The 18,875-nt window shown below is 38.9% G+C and overlaps 1 pseudogene; it reads right to left on the bottom strand.

Moving 5' to 3' along the window:
- Positions 1-15,960: 15,960 nt before the first annotated feature.
- On the bottom strand, positions 15,961-16,911 carry LOC130836220 (olfactory receptor 10J1-like; annotated as a pseudogene).
- Between the last annotated feature and the right edge of the window lie 1,964 nt (positions 16,912-18,875).

Here is an 18,875-nt window from a genome sequence, read left to right as displayed (position 1 = left end):
CATTTTATATGATTGAATTTTGTCTCTTTTCTTAACATACCAATTTTTTTTCTTAAAAATTTTTGAATAGTTACCCTGGGGTTTATGTTATATATACACGTTTAACTGATCTAAGTCCATCTTCAGATAACACTGTATTGCTTCACATGTAATGCAGGTACTTTAGAGTATTTCCAGTTCCTCTTTTCTGTCCCTTGAGACATTCTCGTCATTCATTCCACTATCTGCTACTGTTTTTGCTTTAAATAAGTAGTTCTCTTTTAGATCAACTAAGAATAAGAAATTTAAATGTTATATTTTATGTACTTTAATTTATTCTCTATGATCTTCCTTTGCTCATGTTGGTACTTTATGCTGACCCATATCATTTTCCTTCTTCACGAAGAACTTCTTCCAACCTTGCTTAAAGGGCATGTCTGATGGCAGTGAATTCTCCCAGCTTTTGTTTGTCTGAGAAAGGATATCTCTTTCACTTTTGAAGAATAATTTTGCTCTATATAAATATCTAAGTGGATGGATTTTTTTGCTTTGAATACTTTAAATATTTCACTCTGCTTTCTTCTTGCTTGTATGATTTCTGACAAGTAATCTGTAGTAATCCTTGTCCTTGTTCTTCTGTAGGTAAGGTGTTTGTTTTTCCCTCTGACCTCTTTCAAGATTTTTTTCTTTGTCCTTGGTTTTCTGCAGTTGTAATATAATATCCCTAAGTGGTTTTGTTTGTTTGTTTTTATTTGGGGGGAAGGGTGGTATTTATCCAGCTTGGTGTTCTCTGAGATTCCTGAATCTGTGGTTTGATGCCTATTATTAATTTTGGAAAGTTCTCAGGCAATATTACTTCAAGTATATCTTCTGTTGTGTTCTCTCTTCCTTCTCCTCCTGTTATTCCAGTTACACATATGCTATACTTTTTTGTATATCCCACAGTGATTTGATGTTATGGGTTTTTCTTTTCTTTTCCTTTCTTTTATGCTTGCATTTCAGTTTGGGAAGTTTCTATTGACAAATTTTCAAGCTCACTAATTCCTTCTTTTGTGCTGTGCAGTTTAATCATAAGTACATGGAAACTATTCTTCATTTCTATTACTTTGTTTTTGATTTATAGTGTCTATTTCTATTCTTTCTTAGACTTTCTGTCTCTCTGCTCACATTACCCATCTGTTTTTGCGTGCTACCTATTTTTTCCTTTAAAGCCCTTAATATATATTTTAAATTCCCATGGTTATTTAAATTCTCTGATAATTCCAACATCTCTGATATATCTGAATCTGGTTCTGATGCTTGATTCATCTTTTCAGACTGTTTTTCTTTTCTTTCAGCTTGATCTGTTAATTTTTTGTTAAAAGCTAGTCATGTTGTACGGAGTGATAGGAAGTGATGTAAATAGGACTTTAATGTTTTAAAGGGAGGATTTATGTTAATCTGGCCAGAGGCTTCAAATTCTTCTAGTGTCCTTGATTTTTCCTCTTTTTATAGAGTGTGTGTCTTGCAGCCCTTTCAGTTGTAATTCACTGTTATTTCGCTGGACCCCTGCTGGTGTGGTGATAAGGTGTGGGAAGAAGTTTATTTTATTATTTTCCTATTAAATTTCAATCTTTAAGTGGGCCAGTGTCTCAGGGTCATAACTTCACCTGTGTTTCTCCAGTAGTATAAATATTTTCCCCAGGTCCTCAATGCCTTCCCCAACTGTGGAAGTCTCTATTTCCTTGAAATCCTCACCTCTGTTAACTATGTACCCCACCCCACCCACTTCATTGATACAGGAAGAGCTGGAGATGATTGGATGGAGGAATATCCTTCCTCAACCTGAGATAAGGCTCTAGCAAGATTGTTTTCACTGACATGCAGGTCTTTGTTATGGAGAAGGATCTGAATATAGTTTACAGTAATTACTCTTCCCTTCCCCCTGCCAGAGCCATGAAGGGATCATTTCTGAATCTTCACTATAAGAATCTGGTAGGGTTCCTGAAGGCAAGATGCATGAAAGTGTTGGGGCTCCCTTAAGGTTGCAACCCTCTGGAGTTGCTCACTTTCAAGTTTGTCTATATTGAAATATTGAATTCCAGCCTGCAGCAAATTCATTGAAATTACCATTTAAGAATTCTGGTTTATGGCTTTAGTGACTCCTGCATCACATAAGAATATTTCAGTTATCTCTCTGGGTGTAGTCATTTGTCCAGATGTCCAGGTGGCAGTTTGACCTGCAACCTTAGTTCTCTGATATGTTCAAGAAAAGTTCTTGACTTTCAGTATGTCCAGCTTTTTTTTTGCTGTATGAGTGGAATGACTACTTCCAGGTTTATTTTCCTCTGATTAAATCTTAAAGAAATTTGTATGGAGTAAACACTGTAGTATCCATTCATTCCTAGTTTGATTAGAAATAAGAGCTTTAGCTACACTTTCCCAGTAAAAAAAAAAATCCTAGAGTCTGCATTGTTCTTTACTATAAATATACTAAATCAAGAAGTTACAGGGGTCTGGATCAAGAGGACAGAGTGGGAAGATCTTGAGCTCACCTCCTCCCACAGGCATACCAAATTACAATTACTTATAGAGCAACTATCTGTAAGAGTGACCTGAAGACTAGCAGAAAAGATTTTTCACAACTAAAGATATAAAGAAGGACCTGCAACAAAACAAGTAGGAGGCACAGAGAAATGATCTAGTCAGGACCCACACTCCTGAAATGGTGACACACAAACTGGGGGAAAATCAAAACCATGTGGTCCTCCCCAAGGAACAAGGAGTCCAGTCCTTACATTGGGATCCCCAGCCCAAGAGTCATGGACCAGGAAGACAAGCCTCAAAATACCTGGGTTTGAAAAACTGCTATAGTTTTTCAAATATTCAGGAGAGCTATAGAAATTTAAGACTCCACTCTTAAACAATGCATGCAAAACCTCACTTGCTCTGAGTCCTAGCACAAAGTTAACAGTTTGAAAAGTACTGGGGTCAGACCCACTTGCTGATCTTGGAGAGCCTCCCAGAGAGGCAGGAAGCAGCTGGGACTATCCCTAATGACTGAGATGCTGGCATCAGCCATTTTTGTGATCTCATTCTATCATGATGACAGTGGCACTGACAGGTAATATTTTGAAATTATCCCTCTAGCCTATTAGCACTGGGGGCCTGACCCACCCACAAGCATGCCTGTGGTAGTCGGGGATGCTGGGCCTTTTTGCCAACTGTGTTGGGAGCCTGCCCTGCCCACCAGAGAATTGCAGTAGTAGTACACCAGTGACCACATGACCAGTCATGCACATTGGCAGCAGTTGCACACTACTGTACCTCACAGGTAGCCCTGTCAGGGGCTAACACTGACCACTAGCAAGCCTGCAGCTGTTGCATGCTGCTATGCCACACAGCCACTCACACCAGGGTCCTGCCCTGTCTACCAGTGCACCTACTGCAGTGGCATGCTACTGGACCTTGTGACCAGCCACATTGGGGACCTGCCTCACCAACCAGCATGCCCACAGCAATTGCATGAGGCAGGATCTTGCAGGCAGCTGAGCCAGGGACTAGCCCTGTATACTAACATGCCTGCAACTGTCAGCCCTGCCACACCAGAAACGCATATGCTGCCCATGTAGGGAACACCTCTGCTGCATCTGACTTTGGTGCAGAGGAGACTGTGCTCCTGGGCTCCATAGAAGATCTCCTGTAGAAGTCCACTTCTGCAAGATTGGGAGAGGTAATGGGCCTAACACAAATAAATAAACATAGAAAATTGGGCAAAATGAGAAGACAGAGGAGTATGTTCTAAATGAAAGAAGACAACCTTGGAAAAAGAACTTAACAAAATGGAGATAAGCAATCTGCCCAATAAAGAATTCAAGATAATGATCATAAAGATGCTCACAAAACTTGGGAGAAAAATGGATGAACACAGAACTTCAACAAAGAGCTAGAAAATATAAAAAAGAACCAATCAGAGCAGAAGAACACAAGAACTGAATTGAAAAATACACTAGAGGGAATCAATAGTATATTAGATGATCTAGAAGAATAGATCAGTGATCAGAAAGACAAAGTAGTGAAAAACACCTAGGGAAATGATTGGAAATAAGATTATGGTAGAAAAAATGTCATGGTAAAGGAAAATTAATGGTAAATATAATGGACCAACTACTTATAAAGGTAGTACGAAGGTAAAAAGACAAAAGTAGTAAAATAAACTATATGCACAATAAGTAGTTAAGGGATACACAAAACAAAAATATATAAAATCTGAAATTAAGAGCATTAAATGTGATCGTGGAAGGGAGGGAAAAGGTATGGCTTTTAGAATGTGTTAGAACTTAAGAGATCATCAACTTAAAATAGACAGCTATATGTATAGGTTTTTGTATAATGAACCTCATGATAACCACAAACCAAAATTCTTTTTTTTTTACAAAGCTATTTATTTATTTATTTATTTATTTATTTATTTATTTATTTATTTATTTATTTATTTTTTATTACCTTTTTTAGGGGGATACACCAAGTTCAATCATCTGGTTTTATACACATATCCCCGTATTCCCTCCCTCCCTCAACTCCCCCCCCACCCTCCCTCAACTCCCCCCCATCCTCCCCCTCCCAGTCCTCTAAGGCATCTTCCATCCTTGAGTTGAACACCCTTTGTTATACAACAACTTCCCACTGGCTAACTATTTTACAGTTGGTAGTATATATATATGTCTGTGCTACTCTCTCGCTTCGTCTCAGCTTCCCCTTCACCCCCCGCCCCCTCCCAAACCTTGAGTTCTCCAGTCCATTCTCTGCATCTGCGTCCTTATTCTTGTCACTGAGTTTATCAGTACCATTTTTAGGTTCCGTATATGTGAGTTAGCATACAGTATTTGTCTTTCTCTTTCTGACTTACTTCACTCTGTATGACAGACTCTAGGTCTATCCACCTCATTACATATAGCTCCATTTCATTCCTTTTTATGGCTGAGTAATATTCCATTGTATATATATGCCACATCTTCTTTATCCATTCATTTGTTGATGGGCATTTAGGTTGCTTCCATGTCCTGGCTATTGTAAATAGTGCTGCAATAAACATTATGGTACAAGTTTCTTTTGGGATTATGGTTTTCTTTGGGTACATGCCCAGTAGTGGGATTACTGGATCATATGGTAGTTTTATTTTTAGTTTTTGAAGGAACCTCCAAATTGTTTTCCATAGTGGCTGTACCAACTTACAATCCCACCAACAGTGCAGGAGAGTTCCCTTTTCTCCACACCCTCTCCAACATTTGTGGTTTCCAGATTTTGTGATGATGGCCATTCTGATGGGTGTGAGGTGATACCTCATTGTGGCTTTGACTTGCATTTCTCTGATGATTAGTGATGTTGAGCATTTTTTCATGTGTTTGTTGGCCATCTGTATGTCTTCTTTGGAGAAATGTCTATTTAGGTCTTGTGCCCATTTGTGGATAGGGTTATTTGCTTCTTTGGTATTAAGCTGTATGAGCTGTTTGTATATGTTGGAGGTTAATCCTTTGTCCATTGTTTCATAGGCAACTATTTTTTCCCATTCTGAGGGTTGCCTTCTAGTCTCGTTTATGGTTTCTTTTGCTGTGCAAAAGCTTTTAAGTTTCATGAGGTCCCATTTGTTTATTCTTGATTTTATTTCCATGATTCTAGGAGGTGGGTCCAAAAGGGTCTTGCTTTGATGGATGTCATAGAGTGTTCTGCCTATGTTTTCCTCTAGGAGTTTGATAGTGTCTGGCCTTACATGTAGGTCTTTAATCCATTTGGAGTTTATTTTTGTGTATGGTGTTAGGAAGTGTTCTCATTTCATTCTTTGACATGTTGCTGTCCAATTTTCCCAGCACCACTTATTGAAGAGGCTGTCTTTTTTCCATTGTATATCCGTGCCTCCTTTGTCAAAGATAAGGTGCCCATATGAGTTTGGGCTTACTTCTGAGTTCTCTATTCTATTCCATTGATCTTCCTTTCTATTTTTGTGCCAGTACCATACTGTCTTGATCACTGTGGCCTTGTAGTATAGTTTGAAGTCAGGAAGCCTGATTCCACCAACTCCATTTTTCCTTCTCAAGATTGCTTTGGCTATTTGGGGTCTTTTGCGTTTCCATACAAATCGTAAGATTTCTTGCTCTAGTTCTGTGAAAAATGCCATTGGTAATTTGATCGGGATTGCATTGAATCTGTAAATTGCTTTGGGTATTACAATCATTTTCACTATGTTGATTCTTCCAATCCAGGAACATGGTATGTCCCTCCAACTGTTTGTGTCGTCTTTGATTTCTTTCATCAATGTCTTAAAGTTTTCTGCATACAGATCTTTTGCCTCCTTAGGCAGGTTTATTCCTAGATATTTTATTCTTTTGGTTGCAATGGTGAATGGGAGAGTTTCCTTAATTTCTCTTTCTGCTCTTCCATTGTTAGTGTATAGGAATGCAAGAGATTTCTGTGCATTAATTTTGTATCCTGCTACTTTACTAAACTCATTAATTAGTGCTAGCAGTTTTCTGGTAGAGTCTTTAGGGTTTTCTATATATAATATCATGTCATCTGCAAAGAGTGACAATTTTACTTCTTCTTTTCCAATTTGGATTCCTTTTATTTCTTTTTCTTCTCTGATTGCTGTGGCTAAAGCTTCTAAAACTATGTTGAATTATAATGGTGAGATGGACTTCCTAGATGGCACAGTGGTAAAGAATCCACCTGCCAATGCAGGGGACACGGGTTCAAGCCCTGCCCTGGGAAGATTCTGCATGCCACGGAGCAACTAAGCCCATGCACCACAACTATTGAGCCTGTGCTCTGGAGCCTGTGAGCCGCAACTACTGAGCCCATGTGCCACAACTATTGAAGCCCACATGCCAGGGCCCGTGCTCCACAACAAGAGAAGCCACTACAATGAGGAGCCTGTGAACCACAATGAAGAGTAGCCCCCGCTCTCAGCAACTAGAGAAAGCCCAGAAAGCCCGTGTGCAGCAATGAAGACCCAGCACAGCCAATATATAAATAAAATAAATAAACAAATTTAAAAAAAAAATAATGGTGAGAGTGGACACCCTTGTCTTGTTCCTGTTCTTAGAGGGAATTCTTCCAGTTTTTCCCCATTTCCAAAATTCTTAATAGATACACAAAAAAGAGAAAGGAAATCAAACATAAAACTACAGATAGTGATTAAATTACAAGATAAGGGATCAAGAGAAGAACAAAGAAACAGAGAAGAACTACAAAACAACTAGAAAACAACAAAATGGCAATAAACACATACCTAACAATAATTACTTTAAATGTAAATAGACTAAATGCGCCAATCAAAAGACATAGGATGACTGTGTGGATAAAAAAGAGAAGAATCATCTATATGCTGCTTCCAAGAGACTCATTTCATAACTAAAGACACCCACAGACTGAAAGTGAAGGGATATAAAAAGATATTTTATGCAAATGGTAACAAAAAGAAAGCTGGAGTAGCAATATTTTATCAGACTAAATAGACTTTAAAACAAAGACTGTAACAAGAGTCAAAGAAGAGCGTTACATAATTATAAAAATCAATCCAAAAGAGGTTATAGCAGATATAAATATCTATGTGCCCAACATTGCAGCACCTAAATACATAAAGCAAATATTAATAGATGTAAAGAGAGAAATAGACATTAACACAATAAGAGTAGGGGACTTTAACACCTCACTTACATCAATAGATCATTCAGACAGAAAATCTATAAGGAAACATTGGACTTAAACAACACATTTTACTAGATGAACTTAATAGAATTATGCAAAACATTCCATCTCAAAACAGAAGAATTCACCTTCTTTTCAAATGCACATGGAACATTCTCCAAGATAGATCACATGCTAGGCCACAAAACAAGTCTCAGTAACTGTAAGAAGGTTGGAAATCATATCAAACATTTTTTGACTACAAGGCATGAGATTAGAAATCAACTATAAGAAAAAAAAAAAAAACTCCAAAAAGAAGAAACACAAATAAAAAACACCTGAGGCCAATGAAAATGGAATCACAGCTTTCCAAAATCCATGGCATGCAGCAAACTCAGTTCTAAGAGGGAAGTTTATAATGATACAGGGCTACATTAAGAGATGAGAAAAATTGCAAATATATAACAATCTAATGTTACACATAAAGGAAAAAGAGAAAAAAACAAGTGAAATCTGAAGTTAATAAAAGGAAGGAATTAATAAAGATGGGAGTGGAAATAAATATGACAGAGACTAAAAAGATAATAGAAAAAAGTCAATGAAACTAAAAGTTGGTTCTTTGAAAAGATAAGTAAAATCAACAAACCTTTAGCGAGACTCACCAAGAAGAAAAGAGAGCCCAAATAAATAAAATCAGAAATGAAAGAGGAGAAATTACAACTGACACAACAGAACTACAAAGCATCATGAGAATATTGTGAACAATTATATGTCAACAAATTAGCCAACCTAGAAGAAATGGATAAATTCCTAGAAGTACATAATTTCTCAAGACTGAATCATGAAGAAATAGAAAGTCTTAATAGACCAATAAATAGTAATGAAATTAAATCATTAATCAAAAAGCTTCCAAAAAACAAAAGTCTAGGTCCTAATGACCTCATAAATGAATTCTACCAAACATTTTAAGAAGAGTTAATACCTATCTTTTTCAAATTATTCTAGAAAATTGAAGAGGAATCAACACTTTCAAACTCATTTTACTAGGCCAGCATTACCCTACTTTCCAAAGCAGACAGTTATCACAAAAAAGGAAAATTACAGTCTGATATCCCTGATGAACTTAGATGCAGAAATTCTCAACACAGTATTAGCAAATCATTTAACAATACATTAAAAGCATCATACACCATGATCAAGTGGGATTCATTTCAGGGATGCAAGTATGGCTTAACATCCATAAATCAATCAAAGTGGTATACCACATTAACAAAACGAAGGATAAAAATAATATGATCATCTCAGGAGATGCAGAAAAAGCATTTGACAAAATTCAACATCCATTTATGATAAAAACTCTCAACAAAGTGGGTATAGAGAGAACATACTGTAACATAGTAAAAGCTATACATGACAAACCACAGCCAATATCACACTCAATGGTGAAAAGCTGAAAGCATTTCCTCAAATATCAGAAACAAAACAATGATGCCCTCTCTTACCACTTTTATTTGATATAGTATTGAAAGCAATCAGACAAGAAACCTAAACTCGTAAAGAAAAAGTAAAACTGTCACTGTTTGCAGATGACATGACATATATGGAAATAATATATAGATATAGAAAAAATATATATATAAAACCATAAAGACTGCATTAAAACACTATTTTAACTAAAAATTCAGTAAAATTGCAGTATACAAATTACAGAAACCTGCTGTGTTTCTACCCACTAATATTGAACTATCAGGAAGCAAAATTAAGAAAATCCATTTACAACTGCATCAAAAAGAATAAAATATGTAGGAATAAATTTAACAAAGGAGGTGAAAGATCTGTACTTGAAAACTATAGGACATTGAAGAAAGAAATTGAAGATGATACAAATAAACGGAAAGATATAATGTGGAAGAATAATTTTGTCAAAATTACCGTACTACTGAAAGCAGTCTACAGAATCAATGCAATCTCTATCAAAATATCAATAGTGGGCTTCCTAGGTGGCTCAGTGGTTAAGGATCTGTGTGCTAATGCAGGGAACATGGGTTCGATTCCTGCTCCAGGAAGATCTCACATGCCGCAGAACAACTAAGCCCATGTGCCACAACTATTGAGCCTGCACTTGAGAGCCCATGAGCCACAACTATTGAGCCCATGTGCTGCAACTACTGAAGCTCATGCACCTAGAGCCTGTGCTCTGCAACAAAAGAAGCCATGGCAATGAGGAGCCCGTGCACCAAAACAAAGGGTAGCTGCAACTAGAGAAGGCCAACATGCAGCAATGAAGACCCAACACAGCCAATAAATAAACAAGTGAATAAATAAATAAATTAATTAATTAAATAAATTTAAAAAATCAATAGCATTTTTCACAGAAGTATGACAAATAATCCTAAAATTTGTATGGAAATACAAAGGACTGAAAAAAGTAAAAATATCTTGAAAAAGAAGAACAAAACTGTAGGTATCATGCTTCTCAATTTCAAACTACACTACAAAGCTACAGTAATCAAAGCACTGTGGTACTGGCACAAAAACAGACACTTAGATCAATGGAACAGAATAGAGAAATAAACCAATGCTTATGTGGTCAATTAATCTATGATAAATGAGGTAAGAACATAAAGTGAGAAAAATACAGCCTCTTTAGTAATGGTATTGGGGAAACTGGGCAGCTGCATACAAAAGTATGAAAGTGGATCACTTTCTTATACCATATACAAGTATAAACTCAAAATGGATAACAGATTTAAATGTAAGACCAGAAACCATAAAACTCCTGGAAGAAAACATAGGCAGTAAACCCCTTGACACTGGTCTTAGCAATATGTTTTTGGACCTGTCTCCTCAGGCAAGGATAAAAAAATTAAAAATAAGCAAATGGACCTATATCAACCTAAAAAGCTTTTGCACAGTGATGGAAGCCATGAAGGCAGCCTACTGAATGGGAAAAGATATTTGAAAATGATGTATCTGATAAGGGGTTAATATCCAAAATGCACAAAGAACTCATTCAACTCAATACAGAAAAACAAGCAGTATGATTAAAAAATGGATAGAGGACCTGATTATATATTTTTCCAAAGAACACACATAGATAGGCAACAGACCACATGAAAAGATGCTCAGTAACACTAGTTATCAGGAAATGCAAATCAAAACCACAATGAGTGGGGGGGGAGTCAAGGAAGGGAGGGAATACAGGCATATGTGTATAAAAACAGATGATTGAACCTGGTGTATCCCCCCCAAAACAAACAAACAAAAAAAACACAATGAGATATCACCTCACATCTGTCAGAATGGCTATTATAAAAAGAGATAGCAGATATAATAGTAAGTGTTGGTGAGGTTGTTGAGAAAAGGGAACCCCATACATTTGGTGGAAATGTAAATTGATGCATCCACTATGGAAAATGGTATGGAGGTTCCTCAAAAAACTAAAAATACATTTATTATATGATCCAGCAATTCCACTCCTAGGTAATTATGCAAAGAAAATGAGAACACTAATTTGAGGAGATGTATGCATCCCTATTTTTATTGCAGCATAATTTTACAATAACCAAGATATGAAAGCAACCTAGGCGCCCATTGACAGACAAATGTATAAAAAAGAGGTGAGACACACACACACACAAAGGAATATTAGTCATAAAAAAGAATGAAATCTTTCCATTTGCAACAACATAAATGGACATAGAGGGTGTTATGTTGAGTCAAATAAGTCAGGCCAAGAAAAACAAATACTGTATTATTTCACTTATATATGGAATCTAAAAAACAAAACAAGTAAACAAACAAAACAAACAGATTCATAGTTACAGAAAACAAAACTTGGTGGTTGCCAAGGGGGATGAGGGTGGGGAAATGGACAAAATAGGTGAAGTGGATTAAGAGGTATAAACTTCCAGTCATACAATAAATAAGTCATGCAGATGCTATGTGCAGCATAGAGAATACAGTCAACAATATTGTAATAACTTTATATGGTGACAGATGATTACTAAACTTATTGTGGAGATTACTTCATAATGTATATAAATATTGAACCACCAGGTTGTACACTTGAAACCAATATTACATGTCAACTATACTTCAATTTAAGAAAAGGTCACAACCGATTGAAAGGCTAGAGAAATGAGTCAGCACTCTATTTCAATATTCTCTCTTGCATTCCTTCCATCTCATCTCATATTTTACTTTCATCCTAAAGGTCTTGCATCTCCCCACACTTCCCTGAATGCGATGGTGGTTAAAGATTCACTCACAGGACCTTGTGAAATAGGAAATTTAAGTGACTCAGCCAAGAATACAGAGCTAAGAAGTGAGAGATCCAGGGCTTGAATTTAGTCTACTGACTTCAAGTCTTCTTGTTCCTCACATTGCAGCTGCAATGTGTGACTGGTACAAATGGACTCTGAATGAGAGTCCACCATGGGGTCCCAGCAGTCACAAAAAAGAACTCTCCTTTAAAGGGAAGTAGATTTGTCTAAGCAAGTAGGGTTTGCTCAATAGCATTGGGAAAGTAAAGAGATAAGGAATATTTATTTTCCTTGGAAATGGGGTTGAGTTTCTTACCAAACTTAAAGCTTGAGCTACTGGAGGTTTTCTAACAAGCAAGAGCGCTATGGACAACAGTAGAGACTTCAAATCTCTCTACTACATAGCCTCACTCTCTACTGCTAATAGGGTATGATACGTGCTTAAGGAGAAGTGAATTGGGTGACTGGCCAAGAACCTGAATTTGTCTTCCTGTTTTCTGATTCAAAAACATTAATTAGAACTAAATTTTTCTTACTTCTATGGTCCCATTACCTGTTTGAGGTTTTCATTTAGCATTCATCAGTCTGCCAAATATATGTTATGTATTATATTTTGTATATTGTCTTTATATATTGCTACAGTACTATACATTTTATATATTACATATTTTATATTTAGCATAATTTACCACTATACTCCCAGCACTTAGCACTGGACCCAACTCCTTTAGGTAAGGGCTAGGATTGCTTGTGAAGTTCTAAATGCTTTTCTGTGACTTAGTATTGGAGAAAGTGGTTACTCATGTTCCCTAAAATCTTAACTGGTTCTATATGAATAAGACTGTACAGCTTGAATGGCTGCTGGAAATGCTCTTCCTTTAGGAGTCTGCATTGTCTAGAATGAGAGTCCCAGGTGGCTATTTCACAAAGGATTCTTCTCTTTTGAAAAAGGTTCAAGGATGAGGTTTTGCTTTATTTGGGAAGTTTGAAGCCCTGGGGAATCTGAATTTTGCTTAGCTTGATTTCTCTGGTACATCACTATCGATACTGTGACTTGCCCTTGGGCAGTGATATACTCTAGGTGAATAGAAAATGCCAGCAAGTGGTACAAGTTCAGTTCTGCCTTCACCCATTTTCTGTCTTGGTGTTATTATCTGTAGAGTTGAGAGCCTTATCCCTGCCTCCCTCCTAGGAGTGTTCTAAGGACCTAGTGAGATAATGTCCAGGGAAGTGTTTTGTGTTAAGAACTGCATTATGGAAGAGTCAAGTGTCATAAAATGAGCCTGAGCATGAGTAGTGACCAAAATAATCCTGAGGGACAGGAAGGGCTCCTCTCAGGTTGCTTAATCCAGCCAAATATTCAGTGAGAGGCTGGAACTATTTAGCAGGTCAGAAAAAGTTCTGTGGCCAGGTCCTTGATGGAATGTGTCAAGGGCTGCTGCAAACATCTGATTCTATAGTGTCTGAATAGCTTCTCAGGAGCTATTCCATCCAAACAAGTTTTCTGGAAAGCCTGGGTGATGAATGTTCTAGAAGCCCACAGTGATAAGGCATTCTGAGTGATGCTGGTCGGCAGCAGTGTAGCCCTCGGCCCTAGGAGATGGCCCCATGCATAGATCAAGACAGCCTTCTTGCCTAGGTAACAAACATTTATTTCACAAAAACCTCAGCATGCGGAGCCCTTTTTTGGCTTGACGAGATTAGCTTTATATAGATCACAAAAAAATATCCCAAGGCTTATGTCTTTGTCATTAAATATTAAGCACGCTTTGTCCATTTCTCTATTACATTGCATTATGGTGAGTTCTGCATAAGCCCTTCTCCCCTGCTAGACTGGGAGCTCCTTTGTTCAAGGAATAGTGCAGAATTATTTTGATATTTTCCATGTCTCGCCCAGTATCTGGCATATAGTAAAGATTCCATGAATGTTTATTGAATGACTGTCAAACCCTTTGCCTGCAATACTTTGCTTTTAATTATTCAGTTTTTATTTACCAGTTAACAACTTCTCTTAATTTCTTTCCTGCCTTCCTCCCTCCCTCCCGCCATTCCTTCCTTTCCTGCCTTGGGTCTTTGTTGCTGCGCACAGCCTTTCTCTAGTTGCGGTGAGCCAGGGCTACTCTACGTTGTGGTGTGCAGGCTTCTCAGTGTGGTGGCTTCTCTTGTTGTGGAGCAAGGGATCTAGGTGCATGGGCTTCAGTAGTTGTGGTGCATGGGCTCAGTAGCTGTGGCTCATGGGATCTAAAGCGCAGGCTCAGTGGTTGTGGCGCACAGGCTTAGTTGCTCCACAGCATGTGGGGTCTTCCTGGAGCAGGGATCAAACCTGTGTCCCCTGTATTGACAGGCAGATTCTTAACCACTGCACCACCAGGGAAGTCCCTCTTAATTTCTTTTAGCCACATTACACTCTTAGAGAACTTTAAGCATAGTTTGATTTTTGCCATTGCGTCTGTTGATCCTGAGAGAGGGCCTGATAGTTCTGTTATGCTTTGGAGAGCAGATACATGTGCTGTTTGGGTCACCATATCTTCTTGTGAAGACTTTTCTGAGCAATGAGCCCACCCTTTAAATCTAGTGGAAGTTGTGCCCTGGGGCCATTGTGCCCCCAAGTCTGAGGTCAAGCCTAGTTACTGACTTGACAGCTCATTCCTTGGTCTCTTCACTGGGTACTCATTTGGATCCCAAACCCCAAATCTAAGTGAGACTCCTTGATTAGTCTCTGCTCCTCTGCTCTCTAGGATTGTCTGGTTCAGCTTTGTCATAAGTGCATAATTATTTCTGTGTAGGCCCTCCAGATACTCTAGTCTCATTCCCTTTGCTCCCATAATTTTCTTGGTTTAGAGTCTATAGATTCATACAACTTAGATGTCTCAGTGGAGCTAGGTAAGGACAACAAGGATGCCAGAAATTCACATAGATGCCTCATAAACTGAATCCTAGTTTTCCTGAGTCTTAGATGATTCCCATTGTTTAAAACTTAAAGCCAAAATTCCTTATTTCAGATGTGAATATATCATCCCTTCTCTTTGGAATTCTTTTCCTTCAACAACTTGCCCATCAGACTAAGTGTTTTAAAACCAGTCCAGGTTACAGATCACCTCCCCTCTGAAGACTTCCCTGACATCTCCAATAGAGTTTATTTCTTTCTTTCCTTGCCCCTTCCCTCCCACCTATTCCCCTTCAATCTTTTGTATATATCACTTGACATAAAGAATTGAAACTATATGTTTAAATGTTTATCTTTGCCACTAGAGTTGAGTTTTCTGAAGCCAGGCAATAGGGCTTTTTTTCACCCTTCTTTCCCCAGTATCTAGCCTGCAGCCTGATTCATCCCTATTACCCATGACATGCTTTCTGAATTAACAGCAGCTGAACTGACCTAGGAGGTTCTTGGAATGTGCCCTCAAATGGCTGTTAACATAGCTGACAAGATTTGGAATTGCTAGAATCTCTAATTAAACTGTCTGTGGTCACCATCTTTAATAAACAGTTTTGCTAGAAACTGGAATAAATTAAAGCAGCTGGGAGAGGAAATCTGTTTCCCCTGGGCTATCTCATTCTGAGGCCAATTTTCCTGTCCACACAGTGATTTATACCTTAATATGTCATGTACAAAGAGATTCTAACAGGGACTCCAGGTTGAGAAATTCTCATGCTCTTAAGTAGGAAGGAAGGGATTGTGGGGAAGAATGTATGTCCTGGATTCTGTTTTTTCTAAGGGACTCTCTGTTGTCTTCATTAAGTGGACAGCCACGAGGAAACCAAAACGTCAGTGAAAAATCCTTGATCAACACTACTCTTTGACCTCTTCTTCAGGCATATCGTGTCCTTATTTGTCTAATTATCCACAAAAACAGGGCCAGCACTTTATCCAGGGGCTATATTTAAAGCTTCCAGACTCCCAGTTGGATGCTTTTTCTGTTCCTCTCTTCTGCTCTTTATGGGGCAGGTCTCTGGGAGCCAAGGACATGGGACATAGTCCATGTTCCAAGCAGTCCTCATAGTCCTGCTGAGAATGGATGCTAAGAGCCTCAGAAGAATAATTCCCAAATTGTCAGGAAAGCTTCCTGCCAATGGCCTGGAGCAGAGCATCCTTGACTTCTTTGTTCCTCAGGGTGTACACCACAGGATTCAGTAGGGGGGTGATGACAGTATAGGTCACTGAGATCAGCTGATCCTGATCCTTGGTATTCTCTGACTTGGGCTTGAGGTAGGCAATGGAGGCACAGCCAGGACAATGACCACAGAGAGGTGGGAGGCACACGTGGCAAAGCCCTTTTTCCTGCCTTTGGCTGAGGCTATCTTGAGGATTGTAGAGCTGATGAAGACATAGAAATGAAGACCAGACCCATAGGCACTATGAGCACCAAAACACTAATGATCAAAGTCAAGATCTCATTGACAGTCCTGTCAATGCAGGAGAGTTTCATCACAGGTCGAATGTCACAGAAGAAGTGGGCCACCTCTGTGGCACAGAAAGGTAACCTGAATACAGATGTCACCTGTGTCATGGCTACAATCAGCCCAATGCTGCAGGCCCCCACACCGGCTGGTTGCACACCCTCTTGTTCACGATGACCGTGTATCTCAGGGGGCTGCAGATGGCCACATAGCGGTCATACCCCATTGCTGTGAGCAGGAAGCAGTAATTGATCCCAAAGGTTACAAAACAGAACATCTGTGTGGCACAGCCTGCCAATGAGATGGACTGGTTCATACCCACAAGGCTGGACAGCATCTTTGGGAGAATGACCAATGTATATATAGCCTCTGAAGTGGACAGCATGCCGAGGAAGAAGTACATGGGGGTGTGGAGGTGATGATCAGTACGGATAATGGTCACAATGATCATATTACCTGCTAGGGTTGAGATGTACAGAGCAAGAAACACCACAAAAAGAGTGAGCTGGTGCTCATGGAAGCTGGAGAAACCCTGCAAAACAAACTCCGTGGTGAGAGGGCAGTTCTCTCTCTTCATTGAGTGGTCACTAAATCAGAAATGTAGAAGAATAAAAGTTACATAATTTCAATAAAGTAGATAAATCACATTTCTGAAATTGACTGAACTCACTCAACTATAAACCTGGGGATACATTTCCCAATGGATTGAAGTTAATCTTTGGGTGTACTTAATTTTGCTTACAGTATTTCTGTGGCCATCTATTACAAATTCCTATGCATGCTAGAATCATCTAAGTTCCCCCCTCCCCCACTGTATAACCACGTACATTCCCACCTCACCCTTCTCTTCTTCTTTGTCATCTGAAATGCCCTTCCTCTTTTCCTCCTTTTATTTAAATCGTCCCCATTCTTCAAAGACTAATACATGTCTTCTCCTCCATCAACGTGTATTGTATTCTGAAATTTCCATGTTTATTTGGATTATTTGTCAACCTCCTCAGTGCAAACACTCTGGGGCTTTATCCCTTTTACATCTGCGTATCTCACTAGCTTGGGATTATGCATGAACTTGATGCTTGAAAACAATTTGCTTAGGGTTTGACTGGAGACTTCTTTTATTTCAAGACTGTGAGTCATCCCCCTTGCACATCCTTTAGGAAGTAGAAGCAAAGCAGACTCAGAAATGTCTATCGTGTTTTCAAGAAGGAAAACGTGAATCTTAACCAATCACCATCCTCTCCCCACTGCTGTCTGAATGATGGAAGTCAGCTGACACTTCGCAGCACTGACTCACATATATTGTAAACTATGCTACATCTTCATCTTCCCTAAACGAGAAGGCAAATTTACAGCCAATACACCTTCGTGAGTAGGCATACACCTACTCTGCAGAGGTAAACAATTGTACCAGGGAAGATGCAGCAAATTCAGGTGTTCCTTATCTAAAGCAAAAGCAGACCCTGAATATAAAGAATGGAGTTACACTAAAGATACATCATTTCATTGATGGATGGGGCTCGGTCCAACTCACGTAATAATTCACATTTTGGTCCCTTTAGGCAGTAAGCTCCTGTAGGGTATATTTAAATTATATTCTGATTTCCTTATGCATATTCAGAAAAAGACTTTTTGCATAAAGTAAATCACATCAGTGAGGAAGGTTAGTAGGCATGGAGACCACCTTCAAGTTTATAAAAAATTAAGAGAAGCTGATGACCAGCTGTTAATCATTTACATTAAGAATGCTAAAAGAGAGTAAAGCTGCAACAGAAAATATTTCCCAATAGGAAAAATCATTTGACACTAAAATATGTGGCTAAAGACATTTATCTTCTGGGAGGCCTCTGGGCATAAGCTAGGCAGCGGTCCAGACATGGGCTGGTATGGCACCTCTACTGTGAAATAAAAAATGTATGTTAGAGCTTTTAATTATTCTAATGATGGTCATGGATGCTGCTAGCAATTAGTGGTGCTAAATGTCCTTCTGTACATGTGATGATCCTACCCAAGGAAGAATTGTCCTATTCCAAATGCCAATAGGACTTCTACTGAGAAACCCTGGGCTAGAGTGTCATCTGATCTGGCTGAAGTCTCTCTGTCTTGAGGTGGAAGAATGGCTGCTATAACCTGGTTAGCATCCTCCACCCTGGGGAGCCTATAATTCTTCCCAGAAAATCAAGGGCAGGAAGAGCAAACACAACCTTATGAAGACCTACTCCAGCTGTGACAAGAGCTGTTAGACTATAGTAAATTAAAGTCAGCCCATGAGCAATAAGCCCCATTTCAGTTCCTTTTCTAAAGAACACTTACCTGTGACTGCTTAGTGCTGAGGAACAACAAGAGAGCTGGGCTGGAGGAGGCTGTGAAGTGAAGATGGAAGTGTTGGGCTCCCTTGGCCACAGTGTGCAGGCCAGGGAAGAACATGGTAACTGAAAGGGCCTATGACAGGCTGAGGCTGAGCAGGCGTTGGGTAAACACACTCTAGTAGCAATGTAGTCAGGCTTGGAAGCTGCAGGCATCCTTGACAGCCCCTCTTTGTGGAGAAGTCTTCAAAGCCAGAGAAGGGGC

The sequence above is a fragment of the Hippopotamus amphibius genome, chromosome 1 (assembly GCF_030028045.1).
Source record: "Hippopotamus amphibius kiboko isolate mHipAmp2 chromosome 1, mHipAmp2.hap2, whole genome shotgun sequence".
Lineage (NCBI taxonomy): Eukaryota > Metazoa > Chordata > Mammalia > Artiodactyla > Hippopotamidae > Hippopotamus > Hippopotamus amphibius.
The sequence above is the reverse complement of the archived record's forward strand: the minus strand, read 5'-3'. Positions and strand labels throughout refer to the sequence as shown.